The sequence below is a fragment of the Simochromis diagramma genome, unplaced genomic scaffold, assembly GCF_900408965.1.
Source record: "Simochromis diagramma unplaced genomic scaffold, fSimDia1.1 OVJJ01000753.1, whole genome shotgun sequence".
Lineage (NCBI taxonomy): Eukaryota > Metazoa > Chordata > Actinopteri > Cichliformes > Cichlidae > Simochromis > Simochromis diagramma.
The window spans coordinates 23,714,511-23,723,500 of NW_024387523.1; the positions used below are offsets into that span (position 1 = coordinate 23,714,511).

Here is an 8,990-nt window from a genome sequence, read left to right on the forward strand (position 1 = left end):
ATGGTCTAACTTGGCAAGTGTAAATATGTGTACTAGTGTAAGCAGTGGGTCTCTGGCAGGTCTCTGTGCATATGGGGGAAGTATAGGGTCTGGCACATGTTTAGTGTGGTGTCCCATTTTTTTTGTGCATCTGGACTTGATAACTTTCCTCTTTAGCAGTAGCGAGAGAGAGAGAGAGAGACCTACGCAGTGACATCTCTATCTGTCTTGATCTGGACTGACTTTGAAACTTGGTCACAGCGGAGTAGTTTCTATATAATCAGGAAGGAGAGAGTGCGCGCCACGTGAAATGAGAAACACACTCCTTTCCATCCTCCATAGAAACATCCAAATACACACGTGTCTCAGTATGGACCGGTGTTGTTTTTAAAGCTGCTCTTGGTTTTTGTGATTTAAGTGGATGGTTTACATTTTGTGTAAATCTTTTAAGCCACATGGTGAGAAACTTCACCATTGTTTATTTTTGAAAGGACCGAGGTTACATGCTGCCATTTAGGGGTTCAAGCAGGTCGTTAATTATGGGGCGCCGTTTGTAAAGTGAAACATGCTGAAATTAACGGCAACATTTTTCCACATTTAGCTCAAAACAAGTCATTTTTTACAACATTTAGTAAAATATTTGTAACTTTTCATATTTAAAACAGAATTTTAAATGTTAAATCTAAATGTTAAATATTCAATCTAAATGTTAAATGTTAAATCTAAATATTATATTTAAATCTAAATGTTAAATGTTAAATCTAAATATTATATTTAAATCTAAATCTAAATGTTAAATATTAAATCTAAATATTATATTTAAATCTAAATGTTAAATGTTAAATCTAAATATTATATTTAAATCTAAATCTAAATGTTAAATCTAAATGCTAAATGTTAAATGTTAAATCTAAATGTTTAGGCTAACATGCAAATTTATTGCGCGGATCAGCGGAAATACCAAAATAAAAGCTTTCCGAAAACCTCCGGTGCAAAAGTGTGCCGGTAGTGGTCAGACACGTTCTCACTCCCAAAGCGTAATAATTTTCGCTAGGTGACAAATTGTCAACATTTTATACTTTCGGGTATCCAACACGTTCCTAAATTACGGCATCGGAAAAAGGAGAGCACATGAGAACCGTTTGGACTCAATCTACACGTTCGTTCATTTTCTAAAAATCGATTTGGAAAACACTATTTTACGTCATTTAACTGCTAGTAAAGGTTAGGAATAAGGTTATAGTTAGGGATAAGGTTAGGTTTAGGGCTGGAACACATGGCTGAAACGTCTATTATGGCGGGACCGTCATTCCACTGGAATTCAGCCATAACCCGACCATGAGAAAGCACGTCCGGCGATTTAGCTGAAAACATCGGAAGATCTGTTTTGTCGGCCATCCAAAGGTTTAGCAGTAGTGCACTCTTAGCAGCTGCAGTCTCCACTTCACAATTGCTGCAGCACATGTCCAGCAAAATCGCTGGACATGCTCGTAGGCAAGAAGTGAAGCAGCACATGACGGGGAGAAGTGAGGAGGAGAACAGACACAATTTTGCACCGGAGGTTTTCGGGAAGCTTTTATTTTGGTATTTCCGTTGATCCGTACAATAAATTTGCATATTAGCCTAAATATTTAGGTTTAACATTTAACATTTAGCATTTAGATTTAACATTTAGATTTAGATTTAACATTTAACATTTAGATTTAAATATAATATTTAGATTTAACATTTAACATTTAGATTTAACATTTAACATTTAGATTTAAATATAATATTTAGATTTAACATTTAACATTTAGATTTAACTTTTAACATTTAGATTTAACATTTAACATTTAGATTTAACATTTAACATTTAGATTTAAATATAATATTTAGATTTAATATTTAACATTTGATGAAAAGTTACAAATATTTTACTAAATGTTGTAAAAAATTACTCGAAAAAACAAGTTTTTGTAAGGTTTTGAGCTAAATGTGGAAAAATGTTGCCGTTAATTTCAGCATGTTTCACTTTACAAACGGCGCCCCATAGTTAATTTTTAAAATGAAATATTGCCAACTGGACCGTAATAAACCTCGAATACCCCAGATACAGCTTTGGTATCAGCATATCATTGGAACGTTAGCTCTAGTGTTTTTAACTGTATCGGCAAAGGCAGCTAGCTTTTTTTTAAAGTACTTAAATGTTTTTCTAAGAAAAGAAAAGTTTGTACTATTCTGAATATGTTTAAGACTTCATAAGGTTCATAATGGTTTTGGGAATAATGACTGGGATCGCATTGGGAATTATTCACTAAGGAAAGCATTCAAGACACTTACCAATTTTCTAATTTTTCAAATGCTGTGGGGACTTTAAGAGAGCTGTGCATAAATGAAAGGCTGCAAACCTCAATGAACAGAAGCAATGGTGTAAAGAAGAGTGGGCCAAAGTCCCTCTACTATATTTAAAGATTGCTAAGGTTACACAGAAACAATTAGTTTAAGTTATTGTCGGTAAAGGTGGTTTTACAAGCCACTGAATTGTCGGGTGTACACCGTGGGGTGTGTAAATAATGACACAGTGCAATGTGTCGTATTTACACTATTTTAAGACCTTTTAAAGACTCAATCATTTTTATGATGTAAAAACTCGATAGAGGGTGAACTTTTTATTTATTTGTACCATGACCTAAATGCACAAATGAACAACTGGCTAATGCGTCAGAGCTAACAGGCTATCTCTTTGTGCTCCGGGATTCTCTCCTTTCCTTCATTGGGGTGAATTACACCAAAGTCAAACTCCAAAAGCAAAGCCTGCAGACATTTGGCGTGCATGCTATCAGATCCACTGAATGTGACAACTGAAGTAGAAGGATTCAATTTTTAATCTAAAATTTCACTCTTAATTTCAAATGTTAGTGTGACTGAAGCCTAACAACATCAGACAGTACAACTTGAAAGAAGCAGATTAATATGGGGAGCATGCTTATTTGTTTTCATGGTGAGAGTCAGATGAGGACATCGATAGCAAGCTTGTGTCTGTGTACTGTAACATTGCCGGGGGCAGTTAGCGTAGCCTAGCATTACAAGTCGAAGCAGGGGGAACTAGCTTGTTTGCCTATGTCAAGTTTTAGAAAGTGAAGGTTACATTTCTGTTTAGCAGAAAAATTGCATTTTAGTTTACATTACAGCAGGAAATACAGCTGTTTAGCTAACCAGTTTGGGTCATTTATGTGAACAATCCCATTTTAGTGAGACCTTAAAGGTATACGGTGGATTTTTTTCCTCCAGTGTTTTGTTTGATTGCCTCTGATCTCTTCAATCTGAGCGAACCAGTCTTTCTGATATGTCCACAGCCACGACACCGAGGTTAGTCCTTAATAGATTAAGTTTGCCGACTGACAGACCACAATAAATCACAAAAGCTTTACAGAAGAAAACTAAACTAACCCTTCAAATGCCTGGACCAGCTTCCATTTTCAAGGTGCTGACCTAAGCAGAAAAACACAGAGCCAGCCGGATTTCACTGTACAATTTGATACATCGTTTTTTTTCTTCTGTAACTCCCCGGGGCCTAAGGATGTTCTCCCCAGGATAAAGACATTGTTAGTGTGACTGAGGTATGTGGCTTTAGAGACCGGCTGCTAACGTTAGCCAGATATATTTGCTTCACTATTGGTATTGATCCAAGTTGTCGATTCTTGCTCTGGGGAGCAATTATTACACACAGCAAGTCAGGACAGTCAGTGCAAGAATGGATGCAGTCGGTCCACCCATGGAAGAAAATGCACCTCACTGCACACACACACACAAACACACACACACACATCTACACCTGTTTGAAGAGTGAACACAACGAGCTTGTGCTCCGACGAAAAAAAGAAGAAAAAAAAGAAAAATTAAAACTAGCAGTGAGCTGAGTGAAGCTGATATAGCCTCAACAACCGAGCGAGAGATGCCAAAACCTCTCCTCCACACACACACACACACACACACACACACACACACACACACACACACACACACACACCTCCTCTTCTCCTCCTCCACCTCCTCTACTCTCTGCAGCTGAGAGGCAAAGCAGACAGATAAGCAGGCAGCCAGAGACGGACTAATCCTCCCACAGTGAGAGACATTCCGGATAGTATATGATGGGAATCAAGCTAAACTGACAGTGAGAGAGAGGGAGGCTACATCGGGAGATATGAGAGGCAAAAAAAGGCTAAAAGTGAGGTGAGGATACAGATTAGCAAAAGGTGAGGATGAAAAAAAAGGAGAGGATTTTTAAAACGTTCTTAGTGTGAAGCGAGGGCTGAGAGTTCGATCGGATCCACAAGTTTTTTTTTCTTCTCTCTCTCTCCTCCCCCTCCTCCTCGCATCGTGCCACCGTCTCGCACTGTTTTTGATAAACGTTGCTATTCTGCAACCATTTGCTTGCTTATTCGTCTCTCAATCATTCTTGCCGATTCTCTCTCTCTCTCTCTGTCTGCACCCCCCCTCCCCTCCCTAACCTCCCACAGCATCCCTCTCTCTTTCTCCCTCCCGCTCGCTCTCACTCTCCCTCTCTTTCCCAGTCTGACTGAGGCTGATGTAGGTCAGTGCGTCTGGAGCCTGTCTGGAGCTGCTGGAGAGCCTCAGAGCTCCACGCTTGGTCCTCGACGACCCTCGCAGCGGAGGGCTGCCTCTGTGCCCGAGCTGAGGATGGACGCCGTTCCCTGGGCTGTGTTAGGACAGGACCAGCTCGCCTGACCTGACTCGCTTGGAGGAGGAGGAGGAGGGAAGAGGAGGAGGAGGGAGGGAGAGCAGGGTGACGCGGGGTGTCTGTGTACTTTGGAAAGCTAAGGCGGTGCATGTTTGCATGTGGGTCGTAGATGCACGCGCACAACAGCAAGGGCGAAAATGCAAGAGATAGTAATCGTTGTCTCTCTTCTCATCGACGCACTTACAAGAGGGGTAGGGGGGTCATTTTCATGCAGTGCTACCTTCGCATCCCCTTTTCCTACAACACACACTGTCTCTTTCTGTAACTTCATCGTGATGCTTTATGTCTTTTTCCTAGACCCAATTCTTTGACGTATGCAGCCGTCGAAGTCTCTCCAAACACCACAGCGACCCAGCAAACTCCAAACTGATGCGCCTCGTACGACAAAAACAAAAACCAAAGAAAAAAACCCCATTTGAAAGCAACAGCGGTGTTCTTTCTTTCTTCTTTTCCAGTATATCCATTCCTTTGCGGCTCCTTACGGATCCACTCCGACTGATGTCCTTTCCCTAAAATACTGAATACTGAGAGCATCCTTCGACCACCGCGTGCCCCTTTTTTTTTTTAAATAAATGAAAGCCAACGAGTGCAAGGACGACGATGACGACTTTTGCAAGAGAGCGAAAAAATCCGCCACCGACTTCACCGTCTCCTGATTCTGCTCACCTTTCCCTTTGTCCCCCCACTTCTTCCTCAATCTCCGCACTCATTCTCTGCTCCTTCCCACTCCTCTGGCTTTTAGACAATGCCCCCCCCCCCCCCCCCCCCCTTAAAAAAAAATATCGTTGTATCAGAGTGTCTGAGTGCAGCTGTGAGAGTGGCAGTGTTGTATAGTGTCTGAGTCTGTGCTCTCGATTTGACTCTGAAGCACATCTGGTTCCTGCAGCGGTACGTCGGTGAGTTTGTTGTTGTGTGTTTACGCATCTGTGTTCGTGTGTCTGTATCGGCGTGACACAGCGAACCCTCTCGCCCGCCTTCTTGCTACCCGGAGCGAAGGACGTTTGGAATTCCTGGGGCGTGGCGTTGCCGGCCTGACCACACCTCGGGTGTTTCCCTTCGTCTGATGCCCGTTACCTTCTCTCCACCTAAACTCGTCCGAATCCTCCGGATTATAGCGGAGAGGGCAGAGAGTGAAGCCGGGACTCCGTTCTGAACAACAGATTTTCATTTCACTGTCTCGCCTCCTGCTTTGCATTGCCGCTCTCTGGCTCGCTCATATTGCCCCAACCAAGGATGCAACTCTACGGTTCTTAAATGCAACGGCAAAAAAGGACAGAGGCTTCAAAGAAGCACAAAACAAAGAGTTTTTTTCCCCCCAATGTGAACATAAAGAAGGAAGTAGATGGACAAAAATAGCTATTTTGTGTACAAAACATCGTAAACGCCTGCAATGTGTAACAGAACATCACGCAGCAGTGCTATGAATTAAGGCCCCAAACTCATCAAACAGACCTGTGAGGCGGTCCCTGATCTTTAGCCTGTTTGAACATGTGAGAATATGTTGGACAAAGGCGGGAGAGAAAACAAGCTGCCGTCAGTGCTGCTTATCAGAGTTGAAGATGAAATGCAGAGGGGCAAGTGGAATAAGTAGGCACTGTATGTTCCACAGTAACTTAAAAACAACTGACTTTGTTGGTGCTGTTGTGTAAGGGCTTACAGCAGTAGGTGGGTGATATGGTGAGATGGCCACCTGCACTGTCTGCCACATCCACACAAAACACAGAGGAGACAAACCAACTGTGGATGAGTCAGAGAGAGAGAGAGAGAGTGTATGCAAATCTGTGCTTACTCTTCAGTTTTTCTGTTTAACTGCAGGGTGGAGGGGACTTCCCACTGGTTCTCAAACATTCAATCCCTGGAAAAGCTCCAATTCAGTTAGAGCAGGACACACATACACGCACGCATGCCTGCTTGCGTACACACACACACATACACACACACAAAGGCCTCATTGTGTTTGACCCCGGATGACGAGCAGGCAGGTCAAAGTGGTGGGTCATTGAGAGGCGGTTGAAAAAGGCAAGTGCATGGTAATGAGTAGCTCTGCTAGAGATAAACACTCTCACATGCTTTCCCTTCCGTGCGGCCAATGGCGTGCACTTATACTGTGACTTTTAAAGCTTAATGTATCCTTTACACACACACGCGCGCACACATGTGCCAATGCTCATGGCAACTCAGGAGTAAACCCCCCCCCCCCCCATGACACGTTGGACATGACATAGACGAGCCACGGATCGAGGCGCTCTCCTCGTCCCAGCTGCCTTTCAGCTTCTTAAGCCCCGCCCCCTTTTTACGACACACTGTGATGACTGTGTGCCCCCCACCACCCTCTCCTGCTGGGTCATGAAGGTCTCAGCAACAATAAACTCCCAGCGAAGTCATGTGATGCACACTCATTAAACCTACAGCTTACTCCAGGGTTCTTCTAACATACTGGGTTATTGTTTATGTTCTACCTTTAAAAACAACAACAACAAAAACATGCATATTAAGCACTTTGTCTCTCACATTTGTTTTTCCAACAGCTGTACACCCTGAGATCATTTCAGGGACACATTCATGAGTTTTCCAAGGATGGCAAAATGGAAACACAACAAAAACGCACAAAACTATTTATTTCCCTTCCTTTAATGCACAAAAAAAAGCCCTGAACCACCCACCCCCACCCCCATCCCCAGGTCAACATCCTCCAAAAACCCACACCGGTGTAACTCCAGCTCTACACCCTCCTGCAGCACTCTCTCATAACAACACCCTCCTCTTTTTAGGTGTCAGCAGAGGTGGGACTGAGCGCCGGTGTGTTTGGGGTAAACACGCGACTCCGGCAGCTCCAAAGATGACTGGGCTGTGGGGCAGGGTGGCGTGATAAAGACCTGGCAGGGATCACTGCGGTGCATCTGCCGGCAACACGGTGGAAAGCTACCTGACAGTTGCTTCTCACACATCAGATAAGATTACAGGTAGACCTGCTCCACCTGTTTAAACAAACCCATGTGCACGCATGCCGTTGTGTGTGTGTGTGTGTGTGTGTGTGTGTGTGTGTGTGTGTGTGTGTGTGTGTGTGTGTGTGTGTGTGTGTGTGTGTAGCCCGGGAAAAAGAGATAGAGATAACAGACTAATCCAGTGGCAGGTGCATGCTTGTAATTGGGACGGCTAAAGATATAGACTGATGAAGGAGCTCATTATTATTTATGTGTTTGATTTATGTAAGCACAGAGGGTGTGTGTGTGTGGTGGGGGTGAGCTGTTTGTGTGCATTTTTAAAGAGTGTGTGACTTCTTTTGAGCTTCTCCTTGTGAATTAAGCACAACGCAGATGTTATGTCAGAGATTTGAAGACCAGATCAGACAGAAATAAATAGAAGTTAAACATCAGTTCTAGTTATCGATCAGCGACTAAAGGTCAGACGTCACCCCTGCTTTACTCGTCCGACGGCGCTCACGTCAGTCAGCTGCAACAGCAAAAAAAAAAAGAAAAGAAAGGAGGCCTTTGCCAACCAGCCGATGACATCACCTGCATGATTTAATGATGGCAGCTCAAAGCGGGCGATTACAGCATGGAGATACATCCTGCCATACACGGCAACACACAACCACATACATACACACACACCATACAGCGTGGCTCCTTTTGGCTCTAGCCTGACATCTAGCGACACAAGCTGTAATGTGATATTTACATGACACTGACATGTTAACATAATGGGTCTGAGGAGGAGGTGGTGGAGGAAGAGGAGGAATCTCTGCACTGTGGAGTGTGCGGAGCTGCTGGGTGTTTAGTGGGGACTCTTGTTTCTCACTTTAATAATTGTAAGTACAGGTTGTTGTTGGCTTCATGGTTCACCGCAGCCCCCCCTCGCACCACCAGGATGCACGGAGTAAATAAAAGCTGCCGTCATCTTACTTGAGTCTCTTTTTAAATCTGCCGGCTGTGATGTCATGGCGTGTTGTAAGGAGTCGCAAATAGCAGGTTTGGGGCGAGATTGTTTTTGGGTGGGTGTTTTCTCAGCATTTCCTTGCTTTACCCCTCCAACCGACAAACACTCAGACACATTACACAGGATCTATATTTAGTCACTACCCAACCACATGAAGCTAATTTGGATCTAAGTATATCCCTCACAGCCAGGAAACGGACACACACACACACACACACACATATATATATATACATATATATGTGTGTGTGTCCATATATATATATATATATGGACACACACACACCACAAGTTTGCCTTCCTTCAGTGGAGTCTGACAGGAATGAGG

The 8,990-nt window shown here is 43.4% G+C and overlaps 1 long non-coding RNA gene across 1 annotated transcript; it reads left to right on the forward strand.

The window, feature by feature from the left end:
• The first annotated feature begins 4,753 nt into the window (after positions 1–4,753).
• On the forward strand, positions 4,754–5,482 carry LOC120726659. Its single transcript, XR_005694368.1, has 2 exons — positions 4,754–4,914; positions 5,021–5,482. It is a non-coding gene; the product is annotated as an uncharacterized LOC120726659 (long non-coding RNA).
• The last annotated feature ends 3,508 nt before the right edge of the window (positions 5,483–8,990 follow it).